We start from the raw sequence: 13,588 nt of genomic DNA, 5'->3' as shown, positions 1-13,588 counted from the left end.
ATATTACTCAAAAAAACTGGGGTCTCAGGAGGGCACCCACAAATAATGTTTAATAGGGGAATTAATCAAAAGTATACCTTAGCTGGGGCAAAGTCTAGCCTGGGATCTTCCCCCTTTCTATATCAGTTCCAAACCACACAGAACTCCAGAAGCAATGCCAAATAAGATTTCTTAGTTTTATTAATGAAATAATCAACATGCACACAGATACACTCTCATGCACACACAGAAGTACTAACAAAGCAAAGGTGGCCGAAATAGTGACTCTGAGAGTTGCAAAGAGGTGATACTACCTTTCCTGAAGCATAGCACTAATCTTGAGGTGTTTGGCATGAAGATGGCTGAAGAGCTGCAGCAACAAGTGGAGGTGGCTAGCTTACTGAGGAATCTAGCTGAAGTCAGACAGAGGTTCTGGTCTGGTCCAAACTGGACCAGATTGCTAGTGCCAAAACACCTACATTTATACTCAAAATTATGTTCCAGGGCAGTATGCTTGGGATGAGGAGAGTACCTTGTTGCTAAATAGTTTTCCCAGGAGAGAAAAATGGTTGGAATATGCAGTAAATGTTCTCAGACAGAACATTGGTTTAAATGTTCTCAGACAGAAATAGTTTCATCCCCAGAAGGAAACTTTCTGATATGCAAGAAATCTCTCAGTCTAGCTCACTATCACCTCTCCATAGTCTAGGGATTATGCTGAGTCTAATCTTGTGAGATCCCATCATGGCTTGAGTGCCTTGGGCTTCTCCCAGGCTGTGCTATCCAGTTCAACCTGGGATAACTGGTTTCCTATGTGGGGAATCCTGTTTGGGCTACTTTCCTAAAGCATCCCTTCTGATATTAGATTGATATCAGGGTCATAGAGAGGTGACAGAGGGATCATTCTTGGGTTACAAATAACTTGCGGAAACACTTTGTATTACTTTCTGAAAATACAAAAACATTTTTGGAAATATCTGGCAATATTTTCCCTTTCTTTTCTGCTATGATGCGACAGATTTACTACAATACCACCCCCCACCCCTGCAACTTATATTTATGGTATATATACTATAGCTTTCCTGAGTGATTTTCCAGTAGCAGACTTAAGATCTACCACTTCCAAATAGGTGAGATTAGATCTTTAAATGCAACAAATAACTATCTGAAGAGGAAGAACAGTCAATATTTCAGAGCTGTCAGACATCACTTTCCATTTCTTCCTTTGTTCTCTTGGGTCCTAGCATGACTTGGTTGAGTTACTCTCATCTGCCTTTCCCCCATGAATGTGCAACATGGGTAACAATGCTTTTGCAATGGTGCCTTAATTTCTCTTACAGACTATTGTCTGTATTTGCCACTTGTGGTAAATGAAATTGGTTTTTAAATCTGTTCAATACATATCAATGAATCTGAAATGCAGTACGTGGGAGGAGTTTCTACAGGTGAGGAAATGTTAATGATTGTTATGCTTTAATATGGATTGGACATTGTAATACAGAAAGATTTCCCTGCTGGTTGAACAGGTGTCTGTTTCTTAAAGGTTGAATTGTTTGTGGTTCAAGATTTTATGTCTGGTTCTATCCACTTTATCCACAAAGTGTGAAAGCTGCAAGGAAAAAGTAAGTAAACATAAATATGTTACCAGACTAGGATCAAAGCATTACCAGTTAACCTTTGTTCCCCATTCTCTAAAAACATTAACTCAGCATTTTAGAGCAACTGACTAGTTGAATGTTGTTTGCAATTTTACTGTTTTGTATATAAACATGTATTAATGCCTTGTTATTTTATTTAAAATAGCATACATTTACAATGATAATTAGTTTGCCTTTTAAAATTTAACCACTTTAATGATTCTATATGTACCTATATAATCTTGGCTATGCTCATGAGATCCTGAACATCAAATGCTTCTTATTGCAATGCTGCACTTGTATGAGATACTATTTGGAAGCAGAAAAATAAGAAATAAATAGCCCCAAAACCCCACAAAAAACTATGGAAGATACATTGTTTTGAAGAACTGGTGACATTTCACTACTAAAAGATTCTCTTCAAATACCCCTTACAATTTTTCTGAGAGCAGCAAGGAACACTTTATTTGCTTAGGAATTCAACACTTTCTGGCAAACTGGTGTGGGCATGGTAAATAATTCAAACATTTGTATATTCAAAATGTAAAAGCAAACAAGGAATTTATGTCAAGAAAGCCTTTGACTTCACAAGGAATTTATGCTTGGAGGTGTCCTTGGCATGTGGGAATGGTTGCTTTGCTGCTAGTGAAGGGCCAAGAACTGATATGGGTATACAGAACTGAGCAATAGTCCTCACTGTCACTGCCTGAGAAAGTTAGGGAGGAGAAAATCAAAGAAACTCCTAAGGATTTTAATCTGGAAAAAAAAGTGTACATAAATGGAACCCTCTGTCCTAAGGCTGCACATTTCCACACACATGTCAGATATCTTGTGGAAATGTAACTAAAAGAAACACTGGAAAAAAGTGGGAGTAGAGTGAGAATAAGAGAGGAGCAAAGTCTTTAGAATATTAGATAGAAGACAAGGTTCGTCACCCAACACTCAGAGGACCTGACAAGCAGTACCTAGCCTTTGGGGGAAGGGAACAATCAGGCAGTCATGAGGACTTTGCTGCATCATGGCTGCTGGCAGTCTTACAGCTGGAAGCCTGGGCAGTTTCCAGTCCCTAATGATAACAATAATTGGAGGTGGTAGCCACAGACAGAAAGAAAAGTCAGGTGGTATTACCATCACTGAAAGTGGCTGCTGTGAATCTTTGAGCACTTGCTCCTGCAGCTTCATTTTTTTGTTACTTTGTAGCTTCGTTTCAGTTTCTCACACTTCTGCTGGAACTTTTAAATAAATATGAATAAATAATTGAGTAACTTTGCTATAAGCCTCAATTGCAGTGTGAATCAAGATAACTGGAAGCCCATATAAAATCCAGAATGTTTAGTTGCTGCTGCTCCTCCTTTTTTAAAACAAAGCAATCAGGCCTCATGAACTGTGGTGAAAAGCAAAGTTAGTTTTCATCTAGGTTTGAGATCAGGAAAGGAATATTACTTGTAACATTGCCTCATTTCATCTTTCTCACTGCTTTCACTTTTCATCCACAATCCAGCTCCAAACAGCTAAACATCCCCAGCTCCCTAAATCGTTCCTCATAGGGCATGGTTTCCAAACCCTTCACTATTTTAGTCGCCCTCCTTTGGACACACTGCAGTTTCTCAACATCGTTTTTAAATTGTGGTGCCCAGAACTGGACACAATATTTCAGGTGGGGCCTGACAAGAGCAGAATGGAGTGGTGCTATTACTTCTCTTGATCTAGACACTATACTTCTATTGATGCAGCCTAAAATTGCATTGGTTTGTTAGCTGCTGCATCGCACTGTTGACTCATGTTCAATTTGTGGTCTACTTGGACTCCTAGATACCTTTCACACGTAGTCTCGCTTAGCCAGGTGTCACCCCATCCTATATCTGTGCATTTCATTTTTCTGCCACCTTACATTTCTCCGTGTTGAATTTCATTTTGTTAGATATGGCCCAGCTTTCTAATCTATCCACGTGTTCTTGAATTTTGATCCTGTCCTCTGGGGTATTAGCTACACCTCCAAATTTGGTGTCATCTGCAAATTTGATGAGCATGCCTTCAATTCTTTCATCCAAATTATTGATAAAGATGTTGAATAGCACTGGGCCCAGGAAAGAACCCTGTGGGACCCTACTGGTCACTTCTCTCCAAGATGAAAAAGAGCCATATTGTGCACTCTTTGGGTTCGGCCAGTCAACCAATGGGAGATTATAACAGGGTAGTAGACCTAGCTACAGGTAGAAGATCAACGACAAATAATAAAGGAAATAATGCTAAACACCCAACAACATACTTCAAACTGGTGGAAGGTTTGTCTTTCATAGATATATATAGAGACTAAAACACGGAGACAAAAAAGATTTTAATTTCTTTTCTGACCGACATCAAACATATTTTATATTGGATATGTTTCTCATAACTAATTTTTTATGTAATAAGGTTAATAAAATAGAAATTATAGGTAAATCATTAATAGACCATAATCCCATTTTGTTAACTTTAAAAAATAGACCTAAGGATTTTATTTGAAAATTAAATGATAATCTTCTGAAAAATACAAAAACTGTAGACAAAGCAAAATATACATTGGATAGATTTTTCAAGGAAAATCTGGGACAATGAACAGATATGAAAACAGTCTGTGATGCCTTGAAGGCTGTTATGAGAGTCTTCTTAATTTAACAAAATAACTGGCAACCCCCCCCCCCCAAAAAAAAAAAACCTAGAGAATCTGCAAAAAAATTAGTGAGGAAATTAGAAAAATAGAACAAGAACTATGTTAGTATCCCCAAAACAAGAAACATGCAGAGGAACTAAAATCTTTAAGAAAACAGATATCTCAAATCCTAACAGAAGATATAAAAAAGAAATTAGAATTGATTAAATATGACTATTTTCAAAATGTCAATAAACCAGGAAGATGGCTGGTGAGGAAAATGAATAAAAAAAAAAGAAAGAGAAAATAGATTAATAACAAAAATCAAGGAAGAGAAAAAACCCATACTGAACAAGGAGAAATTATAAAAAATATTGAGAAATTCTACTCAGAACTATATAAAATGAAAGATATAGGAACAGAAGAAATTAAAAAAATAAATAAATAGAAGTGATATCCCCACAATAAATAAAGGAGTGATTTCTTAAATCAGTCAGTAACATCAAAGGAAGAACTAGAGACAATTAAAGGAAGTAAAAATGGTAAATCTCAGATGTGTCTGGGAATGCTGCCAGCACACACACACACACACATATGGCTGAAAAGGGCGGCTCAGCAAAGGAAAAAAGGCCGGGCAGCCAACAGGCAGTTTATGAATAACAGACCTGTCCTCTGTCCCAATAGAGTGAGCCACAAGCCAGTCCAGATTCAGGATTCCAGAAGTCACAAATACCAGTTCAGTCCGAGGTCCGATGCCAGAGGGTTGGTTGAAGAGTCCGTTCAGAGGTTGCAGGTTCAAGAGCAATAAAAGGTCTGGGGAGCCAAGAATCCAGGGACAAAGTCTAGAAAAGCCAGAGCAAGCAGTAATTCTAATTGGAAAGCACAATAATCTCTGACAAGGGAACTCTGCGTCTGCCAGCTGTCCTAAATCACAGAGCCACTCCCTTATCACAGCTGTTGAGTGATTGATGAGCGGTTCTCAGCTATTCTTCTCGACCTTCGCAGGCACTCCCTTTCTGCCCTCCTTTGGCTGAAGTTAATAACTTCAATGCCCGGCTGTTGCTCTACATCTCCCAGGCCTGGCACCTCTGCTGAAGCAAGGTTAGGCTGCTGATCCACAACATCCACTGAAGACTCAACAGCACCAGGACCTGGCAGAGACAAGTTGGGATTTGGCAGGGCAGAGCTGGGGTTTGGCACTCTCTCAGGTTCCTCCTCGTCATCCCCTGGGTCCTCCTCATGGCTGACCGTGACAAGATGGTCTAAGGGCATTGTATTGTAAGACCCTAGAAGATGTCTTCATTAGCCCTTTGACAGAATTAATGAATAGTATTAAAAAGGATACTATACTACACTTGTGGGAAGAAGCTAACATTATCTTGATCAACAAAGAGGGGACAGACCAAACAACAAATGATAATTATAGACAAATATGATTCCTGAACTTGGATTATAAATTATTTACTTCAACAATTGCAAACAGATTGAAAAAATACTAAATAATTGGGTATAGGAGGATCAATGGGGTTTCCTCCCAAAAAGACAACTAAAAGATAATGTACAGTGGGCCCTTAGTATACGTGGGGGATCCGTTCTGGACCCCCTCCCCGTATATACCAAAATTTGCGTATGCTCAAGTCCTATTGTCCCCAATGACAGCGCACACAAAAGTCCCTCTCTTTTTGAAAATGTTCAAAAAAAAGTATAAATTTCAAATATCAAACCTTGATTTTCCATTTTTTATAAGGGACAACATTTTACTATGCCATTATATTTAATGGGACTTGAGCATCCATGGATTTTGTTATCCACGGGGGATCTTGGAACCAAACCCAGCATATAACAAGGGTCCACTGTATAATGAGCTTGACAAAGAGTTACTATAGATATTTCATAGAAAGCTATCCAGATGTTAGAGAATTGGAAGTCACTGTATATACTATCGTGTTTGTTTGTTTGTTTGCCTTAGTCAATATTTTGTTTAGTTTCTTTTTTTTTCTTTTTGTCTGTTTGTTGGCTTGTTTTGTTTGGTTGTTTTGTATTGATTTTTCTAATAATAATAAAAAAGAAAAGAAACTTGTTCCATCCACAATATGACATCACTTCAAATGTTTAATCATGGCTATCAATTGGGTACAGTATTCCAAGTAAGGCATGACCAAAGTAGAATAGAGTGGTACTATTACTCCCCTCCAATCACACTGGCTTTTTGGATGCCACATCACACTGTTGAATCATGTTCAACCTGTGGTCCACAAGGACTTCTAGATCCCTTTCACTGTTACTGTTGTCAAGCCAGGTGTCCCCCATCCTATGTGCATTTCATTTTTTCCTGTGTAATGGTTATTGTTGTTGTTGTGTGCATTTAAGTTGTTTCTGACTTATGGCAGCCCTAAGGCTACCCTACCCTGGAGTTTTCTTGGCAAGATTTCTTCCAAGGAGGTTTGTTATTGCCTTTCCCTAAGGCTGAGAAAGAGTGACTTGCCCAAGATCACCCAGTGGGCTTCATGGGCTTCAAACTCTGGTCCTTACATTTAAAACCTTGCATTTCTCCCTATTATAACTTTGGATTATCCACCTGTCCAAAAGGGACACTCAAATACCAATGTATATTTGGGAATTATGAATTAGTTCAATGATAGTGGCTTGGTTACTGAGCCATTGGATCCAGTCCCTATGTATACTAAATCCAGAGAAATGGGGAATTTCAGAGGCAGGCTTCTAATTAGTTTATTGTAAATGCAGAGATGAAGAATAATTCAAATACAACCATACACACTCACAAGGACTAGGAAATTCAAATACTACACCTGAATGGAATAGTTGCTCCGCTTGTTACAAATTCAAAGATAAAAGGAACTCACTTGCTCCCGAGGCAAACTGAGATTGGCAAGCGAGAGAGTGGTTAGCCAAGCAAACAGCCTGATATTGGACTAAGCTGGGGAAACAGTGGAAAAACAGTTTATACAGGGAATTTTAACCTTGGTGCAAAATTCAGGGCATAGAATAAAAACCAAATGTGGGTGCTTCCTTTGAATTGGGTTTGAATCACTATGAAGCTGGTTTTTGGAAGTGGTAACACTGGGGTGTGAATATGAGCAATGGGAGTACATTTCTGAAGTCAGATGGATAAGCAGGTAAAGATGTCAGGGCCATTGACTCCTTGGTGTCATCCCATTGTGGGCATTTCACACTTCCGCAGAGATGTCTGGAAAAATAAGGCCCAGGCGACTCCTATTGCTAGCTTATGTTTGATAAAGGAATTCCAGTAATGGTGTTCATAGTAGGGTCATAGAGGGGTAAATTAACCTGCATTTCTGATATCAAATGAGGAGGGGTGAAAGGAGGCTAACATTATTGAAATTCATTTTGTTAGTTTTGTCCCAACTCTCCAATTTTTAAGGTCATTAAAATGGCTTGTATTCTATCATATAAACAGCTAAACAAGGAAAACAAAACAATTAGTCTTACATAATTGAATAAACAATAACCTCACAACTATTTTTTACTAAAAAGAGGATGGTTGTAAAATATATTATCACACAGATAAGTAAAACATGATCAAACATGTTGATATCAAAGGTGGTATCACTACACATCTCTCCACAACTAACAATAGCCAGACGTTTATATGAAATTACATCTTTGTAAGTGGATGTTATAAGCGGACTTAACTGGACAGTTTCTGAGCATCTCTATCCAGTAGCGATTTGCTGTTATGTTATTTCATAGCAGAACTGACAGAGTCTTCATTGTGCAATGTGACCAATGCAACATGGGACCAATGAACATTGGTCCTGTTATGCATTGGGCACCATGACTCTTACTGTTGTCTTGATTTGCATTTCAGAAACAGGACTCAGTAGCAGCTCTGCTACTTAACAAGGACTGCATCTGCACTGTAAAAATAATGCAGTTTGACAATGCTTTAACTGTCATAGCTCAGTGATTTGGAATTCTGGGATCTGTAGTTTTGTGGGTTATTTGGCCTTCTTTGTTAGTTATGGTGCCACAACAAACTATAAAGCCCAGGATTCCATAGGATGGTGCCATGGCAGTTAAAGCAGTGTCAAACACCATTATTTTTGCAGTGTAAATGCAGCTTAAGTGTATATAAAGTTAAAACAAGTAAAAGGTGATGTAGAATTCTGGTGCATATCTGTTATCCTCCTAGGCAGATATTGGGTGTGGGGAATATGAGTGGAAGCTCCAGTTGAAGTATGAGATAATGCTTGTTCAGAACGTACAGACATTAATAGTCCAAAAGAATGTGAGTCAATTTCCCAAATTCTGTTTCATGTACTAGTGTGTTCTTTGCACTATACTTTGCTGCCTCTCCATAGTTTTCTTAGTGTCATTATAACTTTTGAAGGGACTGTACAGACAAAGTAACTTTTGAGGCTAGGACTGATAAACATAATATGTGGATCTTGAAATAATTGCTTCAGCAGTTACAACCTGTTTCACTGTACAACACAGGTGAAAGACAAGCTAACTGAAATTTAAAACTCTATAGCAGCTGGTAATATAAACTGAGTATGCATTTCAACATTGTTTGCGTGATCATTATAAGATATGATGCCTATTTCTTGGGATTTATTTGTTTTCTGTTTGCAATTTTTCCACACGTATTTGAATTGTTTTATGAAAGGAAAGCAGTTGTCAGAAACCTTATGTCGCATACATCTCTGGGTTAATCCTGTGCACACAGATAGGCCTTTGATTGGTGTGTGACCAACAAAGCTTGCAGAGATATACTCCTTACAAATAGAATTCTGGTGCAATAATTGTGGTAAACATATACCTCAATAATTGTGGGTTATATGTGTGTAAATAAATATGTTTCAGAGTCTCTGATGGTAATGAAAGGATATTGATTTATTGAGGATGAGTACTTCATTTAGCTGAAATCAATTTTCCAGCTGTGTAAGTTTTGCTTTGGTGTTAGGAATTGTGCTTGTGATATTTGTGGATGAGTGGATGAAGGCAGGAGTAGAGAATGACGTGCACAGTGTTAAAATACAAAGCACCCTCCTCTGATTGGTTAATAGGAAATGACTAGTCTAATATAAATGGGCATCCTCTTTATATTTGTCACAAAGAAAGCAGACGGTTGAAAGACAAAGGCAGCAAACTCACCAACAGTAAGTAAAATTCTTGACCTTTTAGGTTTAATTATTATAGAAATATCATATAAATGCAACAGTTTGTCTTATACATGTAAAGATTTATTAAAATAGTCAGTGGGTAGCAATGTTTCTGGGAGAGGCACATCAATTAGTATTACATTTCTGCTGATTTGTGAGCTATTTGGTGTTTATCATCAAATAATGTTTGGTTTTAGTACAACAAAATGAAACATGCTGATACTATTTCCTTTACATTACAGGAAAGACTGTTTCAGAGCAATGTAGCTCCAATACATTAGTTAGGAAAACAAAAATATAAATTCAGGACATGAAATGCAGTATTTCAGTTCTAAAAGCAGACTGTTGATCTGACTTCAGCAGTGCTCAATCAGCTGCTTAATTCTTTGTCACATATTACTAAATAGTGAAAAGTGTTTCTAAACAACATATCTTAAAGGATCTACCTTATGGGAACCTAAAAAGATTACATTTTCATTGAAATGAAAGTACTTAAAATGCCAGGACAAAAAAATAAAATTTCACCAGCAGCAGGCAGCAGCAGCTGCAATATTTCAGGGTATAAATGAGCCAAAGTTAAATACTTTTAAATTGTGTTCTTAAAAGTGCATTATAGCAGTAAAACATAATAATTATTATATGGTATAATACAATGTACTGTTGCTGTTGTATGCCTTCAAGCCATTTCTGACTCATGGTGACTCTAATGTAGTTCAATGCTCAAACCACTATACTATGCTGGCTCTAATACAAAGTATTACCCAGTGTAATTATTGCTAATGAAAATAGAAATAATACACAGTTATATATTATTTTAGAATTCAATATTCCAGTACAAAGTAAATAAAATTTAGTGTTTAGTATTTTATGTACCATCTACTGAATTTCAGTATTCCAGTGCATAGTAAATAAAAACAATTTCCCCCAAAAGATCTGTTCTAATTTGTCAGTTCTCACACTGTCCTCTAATAGTTGAGTAGCCCCTTTAATTTTTTCAAAAGGATATTAATTCCCTTATTTTGAGAATTTTCAAAGTGCTTAATTTATATTTATTATTCAATGAATTAATTTTTCACATTCTCCATTAGATGTGAAAGTAGATTCACAAGTAATGCGAGCCATCAAAATTGTTGGTTTATACAATATGTAGCATGTTTGGGAATGTTATCCTTTAAGTATCCATAATCTATCCATAAGTATTTTAACAGGGTGATAAGGAACAAGATCTATCGTTAGGGGGGGAAAAATGTTTGTCCACAGCGATGAGGTATTTGCCTTGATTTCCGTTTAGTCTCTTATGAACTCTGGCCTCTTTGGGTTAGACCCATTTAAGACATGACAATCTTTTTATAAAGAGAGAATTTTCATATAAAAGGTTATGGACTTATATATACAGTTTCTGGCATGAAAGTTTTTATATTGTTTGGTATACTGAGTAAATGTAATGGCTGCACACTGTAATGTGGAGACAAAAAACACTGTTTTTCCAACAAGGTTAAAGTCTGTTTTTCCCAAACAGCAGTCAGCCTTGTTGTCTAGCAAACCTCTTTTATCTAATAGAGACTCACAAACTGTTTATATGGTGGCCTGAAGGCAAGCTTTTTGACGAGAAGTCTAAACATTTCCACTATTCTTCCTATCTCTTTGGCAAATAGTCCACTTCTGAAGAATTTCAGTCTTTTTTGACAATGAATAAAATCATGAGAATAACTGACACGCTGAGCCTTAAGACTGACTATCTCAAGAAGGATCTTTCTGGTTCATATTAAAACTATTGCTTTGGTCTTCCTAGATGAGGAAGTGGTAGCGGTGTCATTAAACAACAACAACAAAACACGGAATCCTATGACTTTAGAAATGTGGAATTTCAATATCTTTCTGATTCAGGTCTTATTTAGAAATATAGTTCTTCTGCTTTGCCCCCAAACTGGAAACATTTAAAATATTATCTTGTCAATCCATGTATATAAACTCATCATTATTGTCCTCATACCATCATAGAGTTGGAAGAGATAACAAAGGCCATCCAGTCCAACACTCTGGCATGGAGGAACTCACAATCAAAGCATCCCTAAGAGATGGCCATCCAGCCTCTGCTTAAAGACCTCCAAGAAAGGAGACTTCGCCACCCTGTGAGGGAATGTGTTCCACTGTCTAACAGCTCTTACTGTCAGGAAGTTCCGCTTAATGTTGAGGTGGAATCTCTTTTCCTGTAGCTTGCATCCATTGTTCTGGGTCCTATTCTCTGGAGCAGCAGAAAACAAGCTTGTTTCCTCCTCAATATGACATCCCTTGAAATATTTAAACAAGGCTATCATATCACCTCTTAACCTTCTCTTCTCCAGGCTAAACATCCCCAGCTCCCTAAATTGTTCCTCATAGGGCATAGTTTCCAGACTCTTCATCATTGTTTTTGCCTTCCTTTGGACACGCTCCAGTTTCTCAACATCCCTTTTGAATTGTGGCACCCAGAACTGGACACAGTTTTCTAGGTGAGGCCTGACCAAAGCAGAATAGAGTGGCACTATTACTTCCCTTGATCTAGACACTATTCTTCTATTAATGCAGCCTAGAATCGCATTGGCCTTTTTAGCTGCCACATCACACTGTTGTCTCATGTTCAACTTGTGGTCTACTTGGACTCCTAGATCCTTTTCATATGTACAGTGCGCCTGCGTCATCCAGCTGTGCAACAAGCAGGAAATGGCATGCGTGCCCATGGTGCGCATGCACTGTTGCACCCAAGCCCCATTTGTTTCACAGGGGCTCAAGCATATGCAGAACTTGACTTACATGGTGTGTGTGTATGTGTCTGGAATGGATCTCCTGCATAGGACAAAGGCACACCGTAGCCTCATTTAGCCAGGTGCCCCCCATCCTATTTCTATACATGTCATAGATATCCATTCTCTATCTATGTATTTCATTCTACCCATATGGTAGGAGGTGGACCCAGGGCTAAAAGAGTGTGTTTTTAAAACAGTTTTGTTGTGCGGAGTTAAGACTGCTTTATTACAACCCTGAAAATGCAAATAAATATGGTTTATACATGTGTCATTTTAGAAGTTGCTGGGGGGGGGGGTATTTCCCAATCCTTTGTGTTCTGTTCAGCCCCCATCCCAGCAGCTATCAAGCCCTGAGAGGAGCTCCTGCTCCTGCTTATCAAAGGGGAATTGAAAGAAGGAAAGACAATTGCGGTAATGGAAACACATCTGCTCTGGACTCTCAGGGAAAAGAAAAAGAGAGTGCATTCTCTCTGTGGCCACATCTTAGTTTCTTTCACCCTCCAAAATGACACCAGCTGCTTCTTCGCCATCTGAATTGGCTTGCCCTTCTTCCTTTTCCCACCAGTAAGCAGCAGCAGCAGCAGTAAGGGCCCTGGGGTTTGATAGCTGCCATGCTAGTGGAGTGTGGGGGGGGGGGGGGGGGAATACAACTGCTTATGCAGAGTATAAAATCTGAAAATGATTATATGGTCTAAATTGAACAAAACGCTTGGTCAAAAACTTCTTGAAATGTTCTGCTGATAAGATAACAGCTGGAACACTAGAAGAAGATAGAATGATTGAGTGTGACATAATATGGTTTAGAAATAGTGCTTGATCTTTATTGGTGAGTGTCTATAACTTCCACAGCCTTTTGTTGCTCAGTTGCTGTCACTGCATTTTTGGTAGGAATTGTATATAAATTTAATTATTTGTCCAGGGTTGAACCTCAGGTTTCCAAGCCAGAGTCCATAGGATGCTGTGTAATTCAACTGTCGGACTCCTTAAGTCTTAAAGAGTTACCTGCTCGAAGTAGGATTTCAACCTGAAAGTATAAAGGTCTAACTTACCCAGGGACAATGAGGATGTGGCTTATATGCATACTAACACTGCTCCTGTTTTGGGTCTTACATGCATTTAGGCAAATTTCTAGACTGTCTCAGATCTACTCGTCTTTGTAAATCTGACATGTTAGACCTATTCTCTGACATTTTCTTTTTCTTCTTTCTCTCTCTATTTCTTTTTTGACACAAAATGCTCAATACATTGTTAATTACTGTGTTTGTTCACCTGCATTTTCTCCCCCCTTCTTAGGTTTTTTATGGGATGGGAAACCCAAATGTTTCTCACTCCACCTAAAGTTCTGTTGGCATTCATAATGCCTCTCATGTTCTGCATTAGTGATATCAAATTTTAAGTTCTGAGAAT

The 13,588-nt window shown here is 38.1% G+C and overlaps 1 protein-coding gene across 1 annotated transcript in view; it reads left to right on the top strand.

Annotated features, from left to right (window-relative positions):
- The first annotated feature begins 9,309 nt into the window (after nt 1–9,309).
- Nucleotides 9,310–13,588, top strand: part of DDC (dopa decarboxylase) — a 132,606-nt gene continuing 128,327 nt past the window's right edge. Inside the window, exon 1 of the mRNA XM_089532468.1 lies at nt 9,310–9,392. The gene's annotated coding sequence lies outside the window, so the exon portion shown is untranslated. The remainder of the gene's footprint in view (nt 9,393–13,588) is intronic.

The sequence above is a fragment of the Sceloporus occidentalis genome, unplaced genomic scaffold, assembly GCF_023333645.1.
Source record: "Sceloporus occidentalis isolate IW3139 unplaced genomic scaffold, rSceOcc1.0.p SCAF_7, whole genome shotgun sequence".
Classification (NCBI taxonomy): Eukaryota; Metazoa; Chordata; class Lepidosauria; order Squamata; family Phrynosomatidae; genus Sceloporus; species Sceloporus occidentalis.
The sequence above is the reverse complement of the archived record's forward strand: the minus strand, read 5'-3'. Positions and strand labels throughout refer to the sequence as shown.